The sequence below is a fragment of the Callithrix jacchus genome, chromosome 10 (genome assembly GCF_049354715.1).
Source record: "Callithrix jacchus isolate 240 chromosome 10, calJac240_pri, whole genome shotgun sequence".
In the NCBI taxonomy this organism is placed as follows: domain Eukaryota; kingdom Metazoa; phylum Chordata; class Mammalia; order Primates; family Cebidae; genus Callithrix; species Callithrix jacchus.
In genome coordinates, this window is record NC_133511.1 from 19033097 (window position 1) to 19051909 (window position 18813).

General features: G+C 44.4%; 1 protein-coding gene and 1 long non-coding RNA gene across 10 annotated transcripts in view; one reads left to right on the forward strand and one right to left on the reverse strand.

The window, feature by feature from the left end:
* Positions 1-469, reverse strand: part of USP2 (ubiquitin specific peptidase 2) — a 26560-nt gene extending 26091 nt beyond the window's left edge. For all 4 annotated transcript variants that reach the window (XM_035264862.3, XM_035264865.3, XM_078339696.1 and 1 more), the window contains exon 1: positions 287-469. The gene's annotated coding sequence lies outside the window, so the exon portion shown is untranslated. The remainder of the gene's footprint in view (positions 1-286) is intronic.
* The window catches only part of LOC128929085 (uncharacterized), a 45276-nt gene that overhangs the window by 18480 nt on the left and 7983 nt on the right, over positions 1-18813 (forward strand). The window contains exons 2-3 of one of the 6 annotated variants that reach the window (XR_008475000.2): positions 276-2154; positions 3507-3589. The exons of 1 other annotated variant lie outside the window; for it this stretch is intronic. This is a non-coding gene — a long non-coding RNA (uncharacterized LOC128929085). Of the gene's footprint in view, positions 1-275; positions 3590-18813 lie in introns of all 6 variants that reach the window. 4 more of the 6 variants (XR_008475001.2, XR_013523079.1, XR_008475002.2 and 1 more) reach the window with 4 other exon arrangements.

Sequence of the window (18813 nt, forward strand, 5' to 3'; positions counted from 1 at the left end):
AGACCACCGATATACACAGGGCACAGCAAGGAGGACCCGCCGAGGCAGCATTTCCTTAGAATACACTGATCAGCACACAGATGGCTCTTCCTGGCACCCTGGGTTTCAGCAGGCAGCCCCCACACAATTGGCAGCCACAGCTGGAGCGCCCCTGCACAGCCGACTCTCGCCCTGTATTTCTAGTGCCCATTCTGCCCAGGCTGTCATGGACACCTTACTTTCTGAGCCCCAAACCGGCACTGATCCCCGAATCCTCCCTCCCGGATCCCCGACAGGTGGCACTTACCTGCCTCTTATTGGAGGATGGACGAGTCGAACCGGGCACAAGCATGGAGCTGCTGGTGAGACCCGGCTGGCGCTGGCAAGGCGCAGTGAGCAGCAGCTGACGCAGAGGACTCCCCGGCCTCTGCTCCTGCCTGTCTCTCCCCCACCTCAGCCGGGGGCCCAGAAGGGACCTCCGCGGGAAATCGGCGCCACCCAGCGGACAGCCGCCTCATCATTCCTGAGCCGGCAGAGCCACACCCCGCGTCTCGCGTCACTGAGACGCGTCACGGGTATTGGCTTGTTCCTATTATGGTGTCACTACAACCCGGCCCGGCTGGGGTCTCCCAGGCAACCGATATACACAGAGAACCACGTGGAGGAACAGCACGCGAGTTTGGAGCGGGTGGAGCAGGAACAGAGGTGGACTGGAATGTCACACGACGGGGCAGCTGGAAGCTATTGGGAAAGGAGAGGGGTCATGGAAGAAGGCTCGGAACTTGAGCCGGGGCCTATCAACTTACAGTTTTTAGGGAAGGCTAAACGTCTCCTACTCCCCTTCTCACCGGGCTGGGGGAGGTCCCTTTCCTCAGCCTCTTCTTTTTTTTCTCAACTCTCAAAGATACTCTCCGCTCATTTTACTTCCGCGAGACCAGGAATTAGTGATGAGTGCCTGAATGGGTACACGAAGGCACTGAGTCGATGGAAGGAATTCTCTTTGGTCTTTGAAGAAAAAGCCGAGACAAAATTTGAATTTTTGCCACTCCCATTCATTTTATGTAATTTTATCTCCACTTCCCCGATGTTGATGAGGAAAACCGCCCCACCAGGTAGGTGGGTACAAAGGCAAATCAGGTTTTCAACTTCAGCTATTCCATCAGTCCTTGCGGGTGCCCTTAACTCCTTCCATCTTCACAATAGAGCTCTCTCTCCATCGCTACTCTCCTCAAGTCCTTCCTTCTCTTCTATTTCCCGGAGAAATCAGACTCGATCAGGAGGGGAATACTTAAATTTCTACCTACGAACATGTCTGACTCCATTCTTACCAGGAGCAGTGAAAGAGGCACCCCTATTATTATCCAGGACCATCATTCCCTTCTTGATTTCAACCGTTTTTTTTTTGTTTGAGACAGATTGTCATTCTTGTTGCCTAAGATCCAGGCTGGAGTGCAATGGCGCAATCTCGGCTTACTGCAACCTCCGGGTTCGAGTGATTCTCCTGCCTCAGCCTCCCAAGTAGCTGGGATTACAGGCCCTCACCACCACACCTGGCTAATTTTTGTAATTTTAGTAGAGATGGGTTTTCACCATGTCGGTCAGGCTGATCTTGAACTCCTGACCTCAGGTGATCCACCTGACTTGGCAACCCCAAAGTACTGGGATTACAGGCATGAACCACTGTGCCTAGCCCCAGCTAATTTTTTTGTATTTAGTAGAGACGGGAGACGGAGTTTTACCATGTTATATTTCCTTAGGGCCCTCATTTCATCATTTCATTTTACAGATCGATATTGGACATGCCAGTCACTCTTCTAGAAAGTGGGGATATAGCAGGGAACAAAACAGGAACAATCCCTGCCCTCAGGGAGCTTACATTCTAGTAGAAGCAGGACAATAAATAAGTAGAGTATGTAATACCTTAGATGGTGCTAAGAGCTATGGGGGCACATTAAGCAAGGAGGAGGTGTCTTCAGAGAAGGTAACATTCAAGCGACCTGAGGGAAGCTAGGCATGAACCACACATAAATGTAGAAAAAGAAGTTCTAGGCAGAGGGAAGAGTAAAAACAAAGGTCCTGAGGTGGGAGCAACCTGCCACTTTCGAGGAAGAACAAGGTCAACGTGGCTGGAGTGAAGAGAAAGACAGGGGAAGAGTGGGAGATTCGATCAGAGAGGTAAGGGAATGATCTAGCTTGTAGGGCCCCAAGGCCATTCTGAGGACTCTGGCTTTTGTAGGGTCCAGCCCTACAGGGTTCTGTGAGCCCCTCCTGTCTGGTGCGGAGATGAGAAATCGTAGAAATAAAAGACACAAGACAGAGATAGAGAAAAGAGAGTTTGGGCTCCAGGGTCCACTGCTACCCAAATCGTGGAGCAGTGGCCCCAAATGCCGAATGCCGAATGCCGGGACAGGATGCTCTCACTTTTATTAAATTGCAAATCCGGGGGCAGGGTAGGTAGGGCATGGCCTTGGTGGTCAGGGACTGGGGGCAGGGTAGATAGGGAGCAGCAGTGATAGGGTCAAGTACATCACCGGTCATTCAGGTAGGGGCTCAGGAATTTCTGGCACCCAAAGTGAGGTAAGGAGCATGATGCATCAGCACCTTTTCCATACTTATCAAGAAAGAACTAAAACATTAAGATTTGTATTACTATTACTATTACTGATTAGCTTTTCTAAGAAAAAAGGAAGCAGCTGCAGAAGGGAGCATGAGAGTAGACATGGAACGTGACTGCTGAAGCACAGCATCATAGAGACAGTTAAGCCCCTGGATGTCTGCAGGACTCCCTGACAGCTGTCAGGCCTTACCACAAGAGCTTGGAGAAGCAGTTTTCTCCTGACTTCCCCAGGAAGGAGATGTCTCAGCCACTTTGGACATCTCCTCCCCTAGCTGGCTAGACAGTGGGTGCTTTCACAGCGCTGGCACTGCCGCACAGCCGAGGTGCCCTCCAGCAGCCCTTATTCAGGCGTGACAGAGGGCTTAAAGCATCTTGCCTTAGTGCCATTCATTTCACAATGTCACCCCTGGTTCACACTTCCAACCTGAGAGGCATTAGTAAAAGAATTAAGATCACATATGAATAACTGATAACTACTACAGTTATATTTCTAGTTACTTTTTTTTTTTCTAGTTACTTTCTTCTTCATTATTTATATGGAAATAGGCTGAGGCCTTTTGCTCCAGCCTCTGTGCTTATGGGATCTCCACCCTACAAGCTTTTATGAAGCTATTGGAAGATTTCAAAACAGGGGTGTCCAATCTTTTGGCTTCTCTGGGTCATGGTGGAAGAATTATTGTCTTGGGCTACACATAAAATACACTAACACTAAAGATAGCTGATGAGCTTTAAAAATCACAAGAAAACCTCATAATGTTTTAAGAAAGTTTACAAATTTGCGTTGGGCCACATTCAAAGCTGTCCTGGGCCACATATGGCGCACGGACTTTGGGTTGGATAAGCTTGTTTTGAGCAGAGGAGGGACACAGATCTGATTTTTGTTTTAACAAAATGCCTTTTGCTACTGTAGAGAGAACAGATCTGAAGAGAGCAAAAGCGGGAGACCATTTAGGAGGTCATTGCATGCGTCTGGTTAGCATGGCAGCAGGAGAGGTAATGCAAAGTGGTGGATTTTGGAATTATTTTGAATGTGGACTAATACGATTTTCTGATGGATATGGCAGTGTGGGGAGGAGGGAGGAATTTTTCACTGGAACTTTAACTTAGAAGGGGAAGAGTATCACTTGAACCCGAGAGGTGGAGATTGTAGTGAGCAGAGATGGCACCACTGTACTCCAGCCTGGGCGACAGAGGGAGACACCATCTTAAAAAAAAGAAAAAAGAAAAAAAAAAAAAAAGAAAATCATATGTCTATTAGGCATCCAAATAGAGATGTCAAGAAAGCAGCTGGATGTGCACGTTTGTGGTCTGGGCTGGTGATAAAAGATTGAGAATCATCAGCTTGTGGAAGTTATTTATTTATTTGTTTTTTGTGAAGTCTCACTCTGTCGCCAGGCTAGAGTACAGTGGCACGATCTCAGCTCACTGCAAACTTTGCCTCCCTGGTTCAAGCAATTCTCCTGCCTTAGCCTCCCTAGTAGGTGGTATTATAGGTGCATGCTACCACACCTAATTTTCGTATTTTTAGTAGAGACGGGGTTTCACCATGTTGGCCAGGATGGTCTTGATCTCTTGACCTGGTGATCCATCCACTCCGGCCTCCCAAAGTGCTGAGATTACAGGCATGTGCCACAATGCCCAGCCCATATGGAAGTTATTTAAAGCCATGAGATTAGAATAATTACCAAGGGAATATGTGTAGATAGAAAAGAAGTTCAAAGACTGAATCCTGGAGCTTTTCAATATGAGTTTGAGATCAGTTGGAACCATCAGAGACAGAGGCATAGGGCCAGTGAAGTGAGGAAAAACCCCCAGGAGGTGATGGTATGCTGAAGGCCAAGAGAAGTAAACTTATGAAGGAGGAGGGAAAGGTCAATTGCATGAAATGTGGCCCATAAATTAAGATCAGTTTGAGAACTGATTGATGGATTTTTGTGTTTTTGTTTTATGTTTTGTCCCTCTCTTGCCCCCACGCTGGAAGGTATATAGAGCAAAGAGAATTGATTCAAAGTCATTGGTGACCTTGACAAAATGGTTTTGGTGGAGTGTCGGGGGTAAAAAGTTGGATTTTGAATGAGTTTAAGAAAGAATGGAAGGAGAGGAATGGAAAGAATATAGGCAACTCTTCGGAGCAGTTTTGTTGTAAAGGAAGGAGAGAAATTGGGTCAGAGCTAAAAAGAGAAGTAAGCTCAAGAAAACTTTTTTTTCTTTTGATTCGGAGTTTTGCTCTTGTTGCCCAGGCAGGAATATAATGGTGCCTCAGTCTCCCGAGTAGCTGGGATTACAGGCATGTGCCACCACGCCCGGCTAATTTTTGTATTTTTAGTAGAGACAGGGTTTCACCATGTTGGTTAGGCTGCTCTCAAACTCCTGACCTTGTGATCTGCCTGCCTCGGCCTCCCAAAGTGCTGGGATTATAGGCGTGAGCCACCATGCCCGGCCTCAGCAAAACTTTTTAGGTGGGAAAAAATAGTTACATGCTGATGGGAAAGAGCCAGTAGAGAGTTAAAATTGATGACGCAGAGGGGAGTGAGGAGAATGTCTGGAGAAAAGTTCGTAACGAAGGCAGCAGGATCGGGCAGAGTCCAGAAGCGGAGGGGCTGGCTTTGGTTAGAGGACTGATGGATCATGCAGAGTGAAGAGAGAGAAGCCATGATATTTGGGCATGGATTGAAGGTGGGAAGGTGGATTGATGTGGGGGAAGCTGGCAGATATTGTCTCTTCGTGGCCTTGTTTTCTCTTAGCGAATTAGGAAGCAGAGTCAGCTGACTCTGAGGATGAAGGGGAAAGGCTTGGAAGTTTGAACCTGGAGGAGTTCTAAAAATGTCACTGACAGCAGTGATTCTCAAACTTGAGTGTGTATCAAAACCACCTAGAGAATCTATTAAAGCCCTCTCACAGCCTGGCCAACATAGAGAGACCCCCTCTATACAAAAAATAAAATAATTAGCCTGGTGTGGTGGTGTGTACCTGTGGTCCAGCTACTCAGGAGGCTGAGGTGGGAGGATTACTTGAGCCTGGGAGGTCAAGGCTGCAGTGATCATGCCACTGCACTCCAGCCTGAGCTACAGAGTGAGACCCTGTCTCAAACCAACAAAAAAAGCCCTCCTGTCCCCGAGAGTTCTGATTCAGTAGGTCTAGGATGGGCCTGGAAATCTGCATTTCTAGTAAGTTCTGGGTGATGCTGCAGTCGCCTTCATGGGGGTGACCCTTTGGGAACTACTGTGTTCTAGAGTGGGGGAGTGACTGCAGTGTGGGAATGCAGTGTGGCTGTCAGGCAGCGTCAGGGCCCCAGCTGAGGTTACACATCATGACTTGAAAGTGTCTTCAGTCACGTCCCACTCACAATCACTTGCACATGTTTGCAATCCTATCTCTTTAAAACTTCCGTTTTCTACTGACTTTTCCTTTGACATATAAAAGGCTCCGCACCATTCCTCTTTAAAAAGTGAAAATCTTTAATTGAAGTTCGAGCTCTCCCTTCTTCACATTCTCTTGGGAGAATGTTGGATTTCCCCACCTCCTAGTCTATGCAGCATCTACAGCACATGTGCTCTCCCTCCAACCTCAGGACACTTCTCGTAGGCATCATTGCTGATCTAGATGCTAAATCCAATGGGCACTTTTTAGCTGTAGTCAGTCACTTCGCCACCTACAAATCTGATACCTCCAGCCATTTCCTCTTTGAGCTGTCTCTTCCTTTAGGTTTTGGGGACACACCGCTTTTCTGGCTTTCCTCCTGACAGCTGTCCCCTCCCCATTCTCCTTTTCCTCTGATGTTCCTTCATCCTCCTTTCAGGGAAGCTTATAGCCCAGTGGTGGTTATATGTCAGCTTGTAGATTTACTGGGATAACTTCTGATTTCTCTTGTTCCTAGCTGTGAGACATGAAACAGTTATATCCATTTCTTCACATATTTACAAAAATGAGGCTGGGCATGGTAGCATGTGCCTGTAGTCCCAGCTGCCTGGGAGGCTGAGGTGGGAGGATGGCTTGAGCTGAGGAGTTCAAGTCCAGCTTGGGCAACATAGGGAGACATCATCGCTTAAAAGAAAAAAAAGACAGTAGTAGTACCTGCTTTACAGGGTTCTCATTTGAAGATCCAATGAGTCACTATGCATAAAAAGCTTACAACAATGCCTGACACATAGTGAATATATAAGGTCATCACTCCAATCTGCTACTCATCTGTCAGCTGCTGTATGTATAGCCTGATGATGCCAAAAATCTGTATTTTTCAGGTAGCCTCATTCCTGAGCAGCAGTCATAATTATCCACCTGCCTCCTCACATCTCTAGATGTCTCATCGGCATCTCAGCCTTGACATGTCCAAACCTTCAACTCGGCATTTTTCACTGTTTGCCCCCTTTCTTTATTCTCCATATCCATGAATGGCACCACCATCTGTCCAGTTCCCTGGCCAGAAATTTGTTAGTTTCTAGCTTCTCTCAGTCCCTTAATTCTAATTTTTTTTCCTTTTTCTTGAGATAGAGTCTTGCTCTGTGGCCCAGGCTGGAGTGCAGTGGCATGATCTCAGCTCACTGCAACCTCACCTTCTGGGTTCAAGGAATTCTCCTGCCTCAGCCTCCTGAGTAACTGGGATTACAGGCTTCTGCCACCATGCCTGGCTAATTTTTATATTTTTTTGTAGAGATGGGGTTTCCCCATCTTGGCCAGGCTTGGTCAGGTCTCGAACTCCTGACCTTAGGTGATCCACCCGCCTTGGCCTCCCAAAGTGCTGGGATTACAGGTGTGAGCCATTGTGCCTGGCCACAGTCCCCTGATTTTATAGTGGTATTATCTTATTCTATAGACTTAGATATGTGGGAGCACACATAAAATATTGTTTTCTGTAATATAACTACATTTATAATTATTTTTTACACATATTTTTATTTTTCTGAGATTAGGTCTCACTATGTTGTGCAGGCTAGTCTTGAACTCCAGGGCTTAAGGGATCTTCTGGCCTCAGCATCCCAAGTAGCTGGGATTACAGGTGTATGTCACAGTGCCTGGCTCTTACGTTTCTATTCTGAGCCAGCTCCTATTTACTGGAGTGTGGGATGCTTAATTTTAATCCATTGGTGGAATCTCCCCTCCTCTCTCCAGGGATTGCCTTAATTCTGGGAGGGTGTTTCTTATGTATATATTTTGCCAAATAACTGGCGGAAGTGGCTTCTGTTATTAAGTGGCCACCAAGTGTCCTCTGAGATATCCCTTGCCTGGCTACTGCTTGTGTGGCCTCTTTAGGTCTGGTGTCTCTCTGCTACCTCTCGGCTGCTTTTGGACACAGGGAACATTCTACTTCTCCCATTCTGAGAAAGCGTGGTGCTGTCCATGGTTCAAGCTGCCTCCACGATAGGCTACACTCTGCAGTCATCTCTTCTTTTGGGGGTCTTGTCTCCTTCCTAAGGCTCTACCTAGGATATAGGTCTGGGGCTCCACTGACATTGGATCTCGAAAACCTACTTGGGGGTTTTGCTCTCTGCACTCAGGTGCCTGAGGACAGAACCCACCCTCGTCTGTGCTGTCATTGCCTGTGTGTTCCCACTAGCTCTTGCCTGTGAGTGGTGCTGGTGCCATGGAACGGGGGTGAAGGCCTTGCTTTACCCAGAATATTTCCTTCACATCTTCTATCAGACTGGGAGTCCTTCCTGTTTTCCTAAAAGCCTGTCTAGGCAGTTGAAATTCAAAAGCCAGAAGGTTTTTGTTTTGTTCCATCTTTTCACTGAGGAATCAGCACAGAAGCTGGGCTGCTCAAAGTGAGGCTATAGAGGAGAAGGGGAAGAAACTACAAATAATATTGTAAAATGTCATGTTATCATATCCCCTACATCCAGTGGGGGCCATGGATTCTGCCTCTTTAGCCCCCCTAAAATTTTCCCCTTTTCACCCATGTTGCTTCTGTCATAGTTTGGGGGTTTTATTGTTAAGTTTTCTCTGGTTTGACGGTATTGCCTTCCTAATCATGGAGTTCGGTTGTGGAAACAGTGGGAGGTTTTGCAGATGAAGATCCTTGGTAATAGATAAGATTCAGAAAACTAAATGACCTATGAAATGCCTGATGAATATGGTATCTTCACTAAAATCAAAACTATAATTTAGCACACGAAACAAATATCAACAACAGATCTTAAATTAGCAGTAGTGTGTATTATGTAATTTCCACGTATCCCTGGGTGATTTAATGCTTTTAGGATTTCTCTGCAGTTCCAACAAGAGTGGTAAATCCAGTTTGTTTTGATGCAGATGATGTATAGTTAGATGTTCTCTTTGGGTCAAGCTGTCAATCCAGACATCCAATACCTTCCGATTTGAGGATTTCCAGTAATTGCCCTCACTCGCCCCAACGTGGTCTTCAGACCAGCTTTGGGGTACGTGGCTTGAGATTAGGTCCCATGGTTTTTGGAACCTTGGTAAGAGGAAGCAGGAAAAACTATTATTTAAAAGTTGTAGCCAGGTGTGGTGACTCACGCCTATGATCCCAGCACTTTGGGAGGCCAACGTGGGTGAATTGCATGAGCCCAGTAGTTTGAGGCCAACCTGGGCAACATGGAGAAATCCTGTCTTTACAAAAAATTAGCCAGGAGTGGTGGCACAGGCCTGTAATCTCAGCTACTCGGGAAGCTGAGGTGGGAGGATCACTTGAACCCAGGAGGAAGAGGTTGCAGTGAGCTGTGGTCGTGCCACTGCACTCCAGCCTGGATGACAGAGCAAAGCCCTGTCTCAAAAAAAAAAAAAAAAAAAAAAAAATTGCCAGCACTTTTCAGTTTCTAGAGAAGGAAACTTCAGTTTTTCAGTTCTTCTTGAGGCTACTTTTTGCTTTGGGAAAATCACTACAAACGGCTTTCTTTCCTAAGTACAAAGCCATATCCACCAATGACCTGAGTGAAATGTTAAATGTGTGTGAGTGGGAATTGTGTTTTTATGGCTTCTTGCTTTTTAGAGGTGATGGGGGAGAGAGGCATTTCTTCTCCCCAAGTGTCCAGTGGGCTCTGTGGAACACTGTTGCTGGGGCTTGGCTCAGCAGGTGTTCACAGGAGCTGAGAAGCAAGACAGAGAGCACTAGGGAGGGCTTTGCCTCGTCAGAGCGCCAGAGGTGCGAAGGAAATGGGTGGGCTCTAGACACAGGGGCCAGATAGACATTTCTGGATGTTCTGACTTGACATGTGTTGTGAGCACGTGAGTGGTTTGCTGGAGCTGGAGGCTCTGTGGGTGTGCAATGTCCGTGTTCCTCTGGAGGAAGTGCACTTCCACTGTCCGTTGTGCTGAGGCAGGAAATAAGGAATGAGGGAGTGGTGGGCCTTGGACTAGCTGTAAAGAGAACCCCCTGCCGCCCCGCTCTTTGGGCCTCATGGTGCTATATCCTGGACTCTGAGGTGCGGGTGTGCTCAGAGCATTCCTGGGCTGAAGGTCAACTGACCTTTGCCTCAGGGAGCCAGGCTGAGAGGTTCCTATAAGGGCCCTTCCTCTTGTTCTGTCTCCCCGACATGAGTGCAGCCACTACCGAGCATCTCCGCCTTAAGAGGGCAGTGGTTGAGATGCCCCGTATGTACAGTCTAGCCCAGTCTGTCCAGTAGAACTTTCTGTGATGATGGAAAATGATTTCTCCTCTATCCAGTACATTAGCTACTAGTCTCATGTGGCTACTGAGCACTTGAAATGTGGCCAGTGTGACTGAAAAACTGAAATTTTAATTTATGTGAATTTAATTGGTTTAAGTTTCGTCTCATGTGGCTAGTGTCTACCATATTATACAGCAATACGGATGGCAGGAAATGATGAAGCTATAAAGTTCCAATGTCCGAGCCCAGAGCAGTTACCATGGCTGTCATCATCAGAGATCACAGAGGATCAGAGAGGCTGAGTCCCAGCTGGGTAAGCAGTGGAGCTGCTCCAGAAGGCCCTGCAGCAGGTGGGCGCAGTCTCCTGACCATGCCAGGGCCCCCCTCTGCAGGTGACCACACCACAGAAGGTGCGGCAGCCCCCACATGGTGAACACATATCAGGCCTGTACTGGAAACGGATTACCTGTCTTCTCAGTGACTGTCTGACTTGACTCTGTCATGCCAGTCCTCTCTGTCCATCTTGGTCACTATGAGAGCCCAGGTAATCCATAATCACCCCTGATCATGTCTCTCCTGTTGTATCTGCTTATTTGAGCCAACGACTCACCTTTCCCTCTCCTCCCGCACCCTCTCATGGCCCTGGCACTGCTCTGGGCTGAGCCAGCCCCTCTTTGTCCTCAAGCCCTCCCCCAAAGCTTCTCTTGATTTTCTTGGCCTAAGGGAATCTCGCTTTCACCTAAGGACATCATTTCCTGGGAAGCCCTCTGAAACAGCCTGCTTTTCTCTTACCCTTGCATGCCGCAGTCAGGAGGTGGGATGTTCGTTTGCATGGGCTGCCACACAAATGACCACTACCAGGTGGTTTAAAATAATTCATTCTCTCCTAGTTCTGAAGGCTGGAAGTCTGTAATCAATGTGTCAGAAGGGCTATGCTCCCTCTGAAGCCTCTAGGGGAGATCCGTCCTTGCCTCCTCCAGCTTCTGGAGCCCCAGGTGTGTGTTGACTTGTGACTGCTTCACTCCAGTCTCTGCCTCTGTCTTCACATGGCCTTCTTCTCTCTGTCTCCTGTTTCCCTGTGTCCAACTTTCCCTTGTTCTATAAGGTCACTAGTCATTAGATTAGGGACCACCTCATCTTAACTTGATTATACCTGCAGACCCTGTTTTCAGGTGAGGTCACATTGACAGATGGTGGGGATAAGTGTCTTGCTTACCTCTAAGTGTCCTGCTTACCTCTCTTCCTGTAAGCAGCCCTGCTCTCGAGCTCCTGGTGTCTGGTTTTGCTATTGCCACCCTTTGTTGCTGGCAGCTGCTGACTTCAGGGGACTTCATCTCCTTTACAACTGGCTCCTGGCCCATTGTCTTCCTCTTTGCCCTTCTTCATCATCTCAGGATGTCAGCAGCCATGTGGACGATCCTTCCACTTCTCTGGCCTTTTACTTTGGACCTCTTGAGTCCCTTTCTCATTGTGGATCATCCGCCCACCCACCAGCATCTTCACATCCTTACACAGTAGACTCTACAATGCCTCATTAGACTCTCCTTTGCCAACCTCCTTCATTTCTTTGCCCCTCCTTCTTTCTGCTGCTCTTGCCTGGAAACACTTGGACCCTTGCTGACTTGACTCTGCCATGCTGGTTCTCCCTGTCCATCTCAGAGCCATCTTCTCCACCTCCCTGTGCCTGCACCCACACTGTTGGTAGATACAGATCACCTGATTAGGTCCACTTTATGTTCAGGACCACAGACCTCAGATGGACATACTCAGCTCTGCCCAGCATTGCTATTATGTTTCCCTGGGGTGTTTATTTTCCCACTGTATTTTCTATTGCTGTATAACACATGCCCTAAAATCCAGCGGCTAGAAACAATATCCATTGATTTTGTTATTATAATTTTTTAAAATGATAGAGACGAGGTCTCAATATGTTTCCCAGACTGGTTTCAAACTCCTGAGTTCAAGCGATCCTTCTGCCTCAGCCTCCCAAAGTGCTAGGATTACAGGCATGAGCCACTTCATCTGGATAAAATCTATTTCTTGTCTCACTGGCTATAGGCCAGAAGTCCTGATGGGCTCAGCTGGTTCTCTGGTCAGGGTCCCACAAGACCAAAATCAAGGTGTCAGCTGGACTGGACTCATGTCTGGAGGCCTGGGGCAAGGATCCACTTCCAGATTAACTCAGGTTGTTGGTGGACTCCAATTCCTCATGGCTGCAGCTGTGTGGTCCCTGTTTCCTTGTGTTAAAGGAAAATCTGAGGCACAATAACATTTTAGAGTTTATTTGAGTAAGAAGCAATTGATGAATCGGGAAACACCGTCCTGAAGAGGTCTGTTCTAGCAACAAACCACTGGGGACAAGTATTTTTGGGATAAATGCAGAAGCAAAATAAATTGATTGGTTGCAATTATACAGTTGCCTTATTTGGCCTATCCTGTTGGAGAGTCCTTAGTTATATAGTGTCAGCGTGTTGGCTATTTCTGGTTGAGCTTACCTTCTGTTTTTCCTTAATATAGGCATTTATAAGAAAAAAGTAAGTTTCACTTATGTTTGCTAATCAAGCAAGATTTATGTCTCGTATGAAGCCTAACTGGTTTTGTCTGCTCAGGGATTCTTCAGGCCTGGTCTCCTTTTTAATTTACTTTAACAACTCACCACTTTTGGTCATTCTCCCAGGAAGATGGGAGTGTGACTGAACAGTATAGCATTACTCTTGGTCACCAGGTTACCGTTATTGACTAGTTACTGGAACAAAGGATCACGTAAATGTTGTCATTCTCAACAGCTGTGTTAATGTTGTCATTCTCAACAGCTGTGTTGGAATCTAAGGTCAGGGAGTCATCATTATCTGTAATTGCAGAGTCATCACAGGTTGGAGTGGTGGGGTTGCTGAGTTCTTGTGGTTGTCTAAGCCTGATGGCAGTCATCTGATATGTGAGTGGTTAGGGTCTCACACCTGAATGCTGCTGGAAAACATTCAATCCCCTTGAGAGGATACAGTGCACTACAGAGATGAAAACAATGATTGTAATGAGAATAATAGGCAGGAATTGAAAAATTCTCCGAAGCAGACATTGAGCTCAGGAGTTTGAAACCAGCCTGGCCAACATGGTGAAACGCTGTCTCTACTAAAAATGCAAAAAGCCAAGAATTAACCAATTAAATAAATCAGTAGATCAGATAGACAGCAACTATCTGATGAGGAACTTACATTTGTTTAAGATCCTTTAAATTAGGGGCAATAATTTCTTTTTTTAAAAATTTATTTCCATAGGTTTTTGGGGGTACAGGTGGTATTTGCTTACATGAGTAAGGTCTTTAGTGGTGATTTTTGAGATTTTGCTGCATCTACCATCTGAGCAGTATACACTGAACCCAATTTGTGTGTTTTTTTTTTTTTTGAGATGGAGTCTCGCTTTGTCACCTAGGCTGGAGTGCAGTGGCATGATCTCGACTCACTGCAACCTCCACTTCCCTGGTTCAAGCCATTCTCCTGTCTCAGCCGCCTGAGTAGCTGGGATTATACGTGCACACCTCCATGCCTGGCTAATTTTTGTATTTTTAAAATAGAGATGGGGTTTCACCATGTTGATCAGGCTGATCTTGCACTCCTGACCACGTGATTCACCTGCCTCAGCCTCCCAAATTGCTGGGATTGGATGTGAGCGGCTGCATCTGGCCCCAGTTTGTGGTCTTTTATCCCTCACTTTCCTCCTACCCTTTCCCCCAAGTCTCCAAAGTCCATTGTATCATTCTTATGCCTTTGCATCCTCATAGCTTAGCTCCCACTTATGAGTGAGAAGATACAATGTTTGGTTTTCCATTCCTCAGTTAACTTCACTTAGAATAATACTCTCTAGTTCCATCTAGGTTGCCATAAATCCATTAACTCCTTTTTATGGCTGAGTAGTATTCCATCATATATACACCACAGTTTCTTTATCCACTTGTTGATTGATGGGCATTTGGGTTGGTTCCATATTTCTACAATTGTGAATTGTGCTGCTATAAACATGCATGTGCAAGTATCTTTTTCGTATGACTTATTTTCTGGGTACTCAGTAGTGGGATTGCTGGATCAAAAGGTAGTTCTACTTTTAGCTTTTTAAGGAATTTCCAGTCTGTTTTTCATAGTGGTTGTACTAGTTTACATTCCCACCAGCAGTGTAGAAGTGTTCCCTTTTCACTGCATTAATCCCAACATCTATTATTTTCTGATTTTTTGATTATGGCCATTTTAAGAATGAGGTGGTATCACACTGTAGTTTTGATTTGCATTTCCCTGATCATTAGTAATGTTGAGCAGTTTTAAATATGTTTGTTGGCCAAATTCTTCTTTTGAGAATTTTCCATTCATGTCCTTAGCCCACTTTTTGATGAGATTGTTTTTTCTTGCTAATTTGTTTGAGTTCCTTGTAGACCCTGGATATTAGTCCTTTTTTGGATGTATAGATTGTGAAGATTTTCTCCCACTCTGTGGGTTGTCTGTTTACTCTGCTCACTGTTCCTTTTGCTATACAAAAGCTCTTTAGTTTAATTACGTCCCACCCATTTATCTTTGTTTTTATTGCATTTGCTTTGGGATTCTTGGTAATGAAGTCTTTGCCTAAGCCAATGTCTAGAAGGGTTTTTTCCAGTGCTATCTTCTAGAACTTTTATAGTTTTAGGTCTTAGATTTAAGTCCTTGATCCGTCTTGAGCTGATTTTTGCATAAGGTGAGAGATGAGGATCCAGTTTCATTCTCCTACATGTGGCTTGCCAATTATCTCGTGGGGCAATAACTTCTAATTTATTGATACAGAAACAACTTTTTTTTTTTTTGAGACAGGGTCTCACTCTGTCACCCAGGCTAGAGTGCAGTCGTACAATCAAGGCTCACTGCAGCCTTGACCTCCTCCTAGGCACAAGGGATCCTCCCACCTCAGCCTCCCAAGTAGCTAGGACCACAGGCATGTGCCACCACACCACACCTGGCTAATTTTTGTATTTTTTTGTGGAGACAGGGTTTCACCACGGTGCCTAGGCTGGTCTCAAAACCCTAGGCTCAAGTAATCTGCCTGCCTTGGCCTATCGAAGTGCTAGGATTATAGGTGCAAGTCACCATGCCTGGTAAAACATTTTTTTAAATCAATAAAAGCACAAGCTCTTCCTTGTTAAACTGTAAGGTATCAAGCACTTACGCTTTGGAGTACTTCTGAGGTTAAATTGTTCATTTCAGATTATATTGCTTAAAGAGAAGTCAAGGTATTCTATGAAAACAAAAGAAAAACAAAGATTAATATTTGGAGCAAATTATTATTTTAGTCTTTGTGTCTGGAGGGGCCAGATTTGTAGGTTTGAGTTTGAAGTATCTTTAGATGGTGGAATGAAGATGGCATTTGAGAGCCTCTGGTTGTATCATGTGGTGTTCTGGTGAACTCAGACAGCAGCAGGCATAAAGGTTGTCTATACATGGTCTGTTGCAGTGATTTTTCTGAAGTTTGAAGTCATTCAGGTTCAGCTTTCAGGACTTGAGAAAAGGGCAGTTTTAGTTTTTAGTGAAACCAGAAAACTTCAGGATTCAATCCAGTTTATAGATGGATGCCAAATCTCAAGGAAAATAAGCAGGACTAGAATTTGGTAATTGGTACTTTACAGTTTTCTATCAAAATGTAATCATCTTTTTAAAATTGTTTAGAGTCTTGCTGTGTCACCCAGGCTGGAGTGTGGTGGTGCACTCTTGGTTCACTGCAACCTCCATCTCCTGGGTTCAAGCGATTCTCTTGCCTCAGCCTCCTGATTTAGCTGGGATTACAGGTGCTCACCACCGAGACCGGCTAATTTTTTTTGTATTTTTAGTTGGGATGGGGTTTCACCATCTTGGTCAGGCTGGTCTCGAATTCCTGACCTCGTGTGATCCACCTGTCTCGGGCTTCCAAAGTGCTAGGATTACAGGTGTGAGCCACTGCGCCCAGCCAAAAGGTAATCTTTTTTATAGTCACTCTCATTTTTATAAAAAATAATTGGTTAATTTTTTTGACAAAGTAGGTTTAGTTTCATTAAGCTAGATTTGATTATATAAGTGCAACAAAGATATTAATTCTATGTATTTTTTTTATTGTATTTTAGGTTTTGGGGTACATGTGCAGAGCATGCAATACAGTTGCATAGGTACACACATGGCAGTGTGTTTTGTTTGCTTTCTCCCCTTCACCCGCATTTGGCATTTCTCCCCAGGCTATCCGTCCCCACCTCCTCCTCCCACTGGCCCTCCCCTTTTCCTCCCAATAGACCCCAGTGTTTAGTACTCCCCTCTCTGTGTCCATGTGTTCTCATTTTTCATCACCCGCCTATGAGTGAGAATATGCGGTGTTTCATTTTCTGTTCTTGTGTCAGTTTGCTGAGAATGATGTTCTCCAGATTCATCCATGTCCCTACAAACGACACGAACTCATCGTTTCTGATTGCTGCATAATATTCCATGGTGTATATGTGCCACATTTTCCCAATCCAGTCTATCATCAATGGGCATTTGGGTTGATTCCAGGTCTTTGCTATTGTAAACAGTGCTGCAATGTTTCTATGTATGTTTTAAAACATAATATTTTAGTCAGAGCTTTGGTAATTCCCAAGGATCTTCCTTGACTTTATATCAGTCAACTTTCATTTTTTAAAACTATCTGGTAATAAGGAATCTCAGATTGGACCTTTAAAAACCTCTCTAGGCTAAGAAATCAAGCCAAGGCCTTGCCCAGTTGTGTTCTAAGGAGAATAGATTCTTATTGAGTCTATGCAAAAACCCATATTGCCATGAAAATACGAATATTCAATAAGAGTTTCAAAATTCTGGAGTGATCCGGTAGGGAGGAAAAGATATAAATATTCCATTTTTGCATATACAAGTTTATTTTATCAAATAAGATATAAATATTCCATTTTTGCATATACAAGTTTATTTTATCAAATATAGGTTATAGATAGCTTAAGAGAAAAGAGAAAGAGTTCCTTAGATCTGAAGACATTAAAGAACCAGCAACATTTCAAAAAGTCAAAAAAATTATAATTATCCTCATCTGTTAATTCAGTCCCATATAATTAGTTGCTGTTTTACTTGATATTTGGTAGCAGTTTTTTTTTTTTTTTAAGACAGGGTTTCACCATGTTGGCCAGGATGGTCTCGATCCTCTGACCTCATGATCCGCCCACTTTGACCTCCCAAAGTTCTGGGATTATAGGCGTGAGCCACAGCCTCTGGCTTTTTTTTTTTTTTGGGTAGCAGTTTTTTGAATCCATCAGTTTTCCATTAGAGTTTTGGAAATTCTTACCCAGTCCAATAGTATGATCTTAAAATTATCAGCAAGCTGTACTTGTCAGAGTCCTTTTCATGAATTTCTTATGATAATATCATGCAACTGGGCCAGGCATGGTGGCTCATGCCTGCAATCCTAGCACTTTGGGGGGCCGAGCCAGGTGGATCACTTGAGCTCAGGGGTTTGAGACCAGCCTGGCCAACATGGTGAAACCCCGTGTCTATCAAAAATACAAAAATGCTAGGTGTGATTGCACATGCATTTAGTCCAAGCTACTTGGGAGGCTGAGGCACAAGAATTGCTTGAACCCAGGAGGCAGAGGTTGTAATGAGCTGAGATTGCACCACTGCACCGTAGCGGTGGGCAACAGAGCAAGACTCTGTCTCAAGAAAAAAAAAGTATGCAACTGACAAAGAAATGTGGTTGTTTTGGTGCACATACAAGATTTTAAGATAATGATTAGAATGATAACTGATAACATTATAATTAAGACATCAGATTTTTAGGAATTTCATGTAAATTTGAAATGTTTATAATACATAATTATATGATTTGGAACATTCATACACCTAAATGTAATTTAAGAAGGGTAAATGCCACCTATATTTGGCAATGCTTTTCGGGCAATTTAACATATCAAATAAGCCTGATTAGTTTAACATCTCCCTAGGAAAATAAAATTTTAGAACTGTTGGAACTCCCAAAATACTGAAAGTCCTTACAGAGATATGACCGTGATCTGAATCATGTAACATGCAATTATGATCCATGTTTCTTAGATTACAGATTAACGTTTTCGTTGTTCTTATTCTGTATATGACTAGGAGAGACTAGAGACGAGGCCTCTTCCTTTTTGAATCACTGATTTTTGTTACATATAGGTTAATTGCCTCCTTTATTCTTTTGTGCCTAACTCAGACCAGATGGTACAACAGACCCTATGACTGTTAAATTTTGAGTGTGGAATGTTAAATGTACGTTTTCTCTTAAAAAAAAAAAAAAACCATCTTGTTTAATCAGATTGTTATAAGTAGGCATTAAGCCTCATATAAAAAGATATTAAAATTTCATTATGCTTCCCTAAACTTTGTCTATATAAATAATCCCAACATCTACACTTCAAAACACAGACTTCCGTTATCTGAAGTTCGTGTATCCTAGGTGGCTATTCTCAAACTTTATGCTTAAATAAACAGTCGTTAAACTAAATTTTAACGCTTTTGATTATTTTAGGTTGACATCTCTTTTTATAAGAAGAGAAAATATATTCACTTGAGATTTTCTAGGGACCTAGACATTCCCAATGTTAATTTGGGGTTAAAAAGATTTAATTTAGAATTTGATTCTGGGAAGCCATCAAAA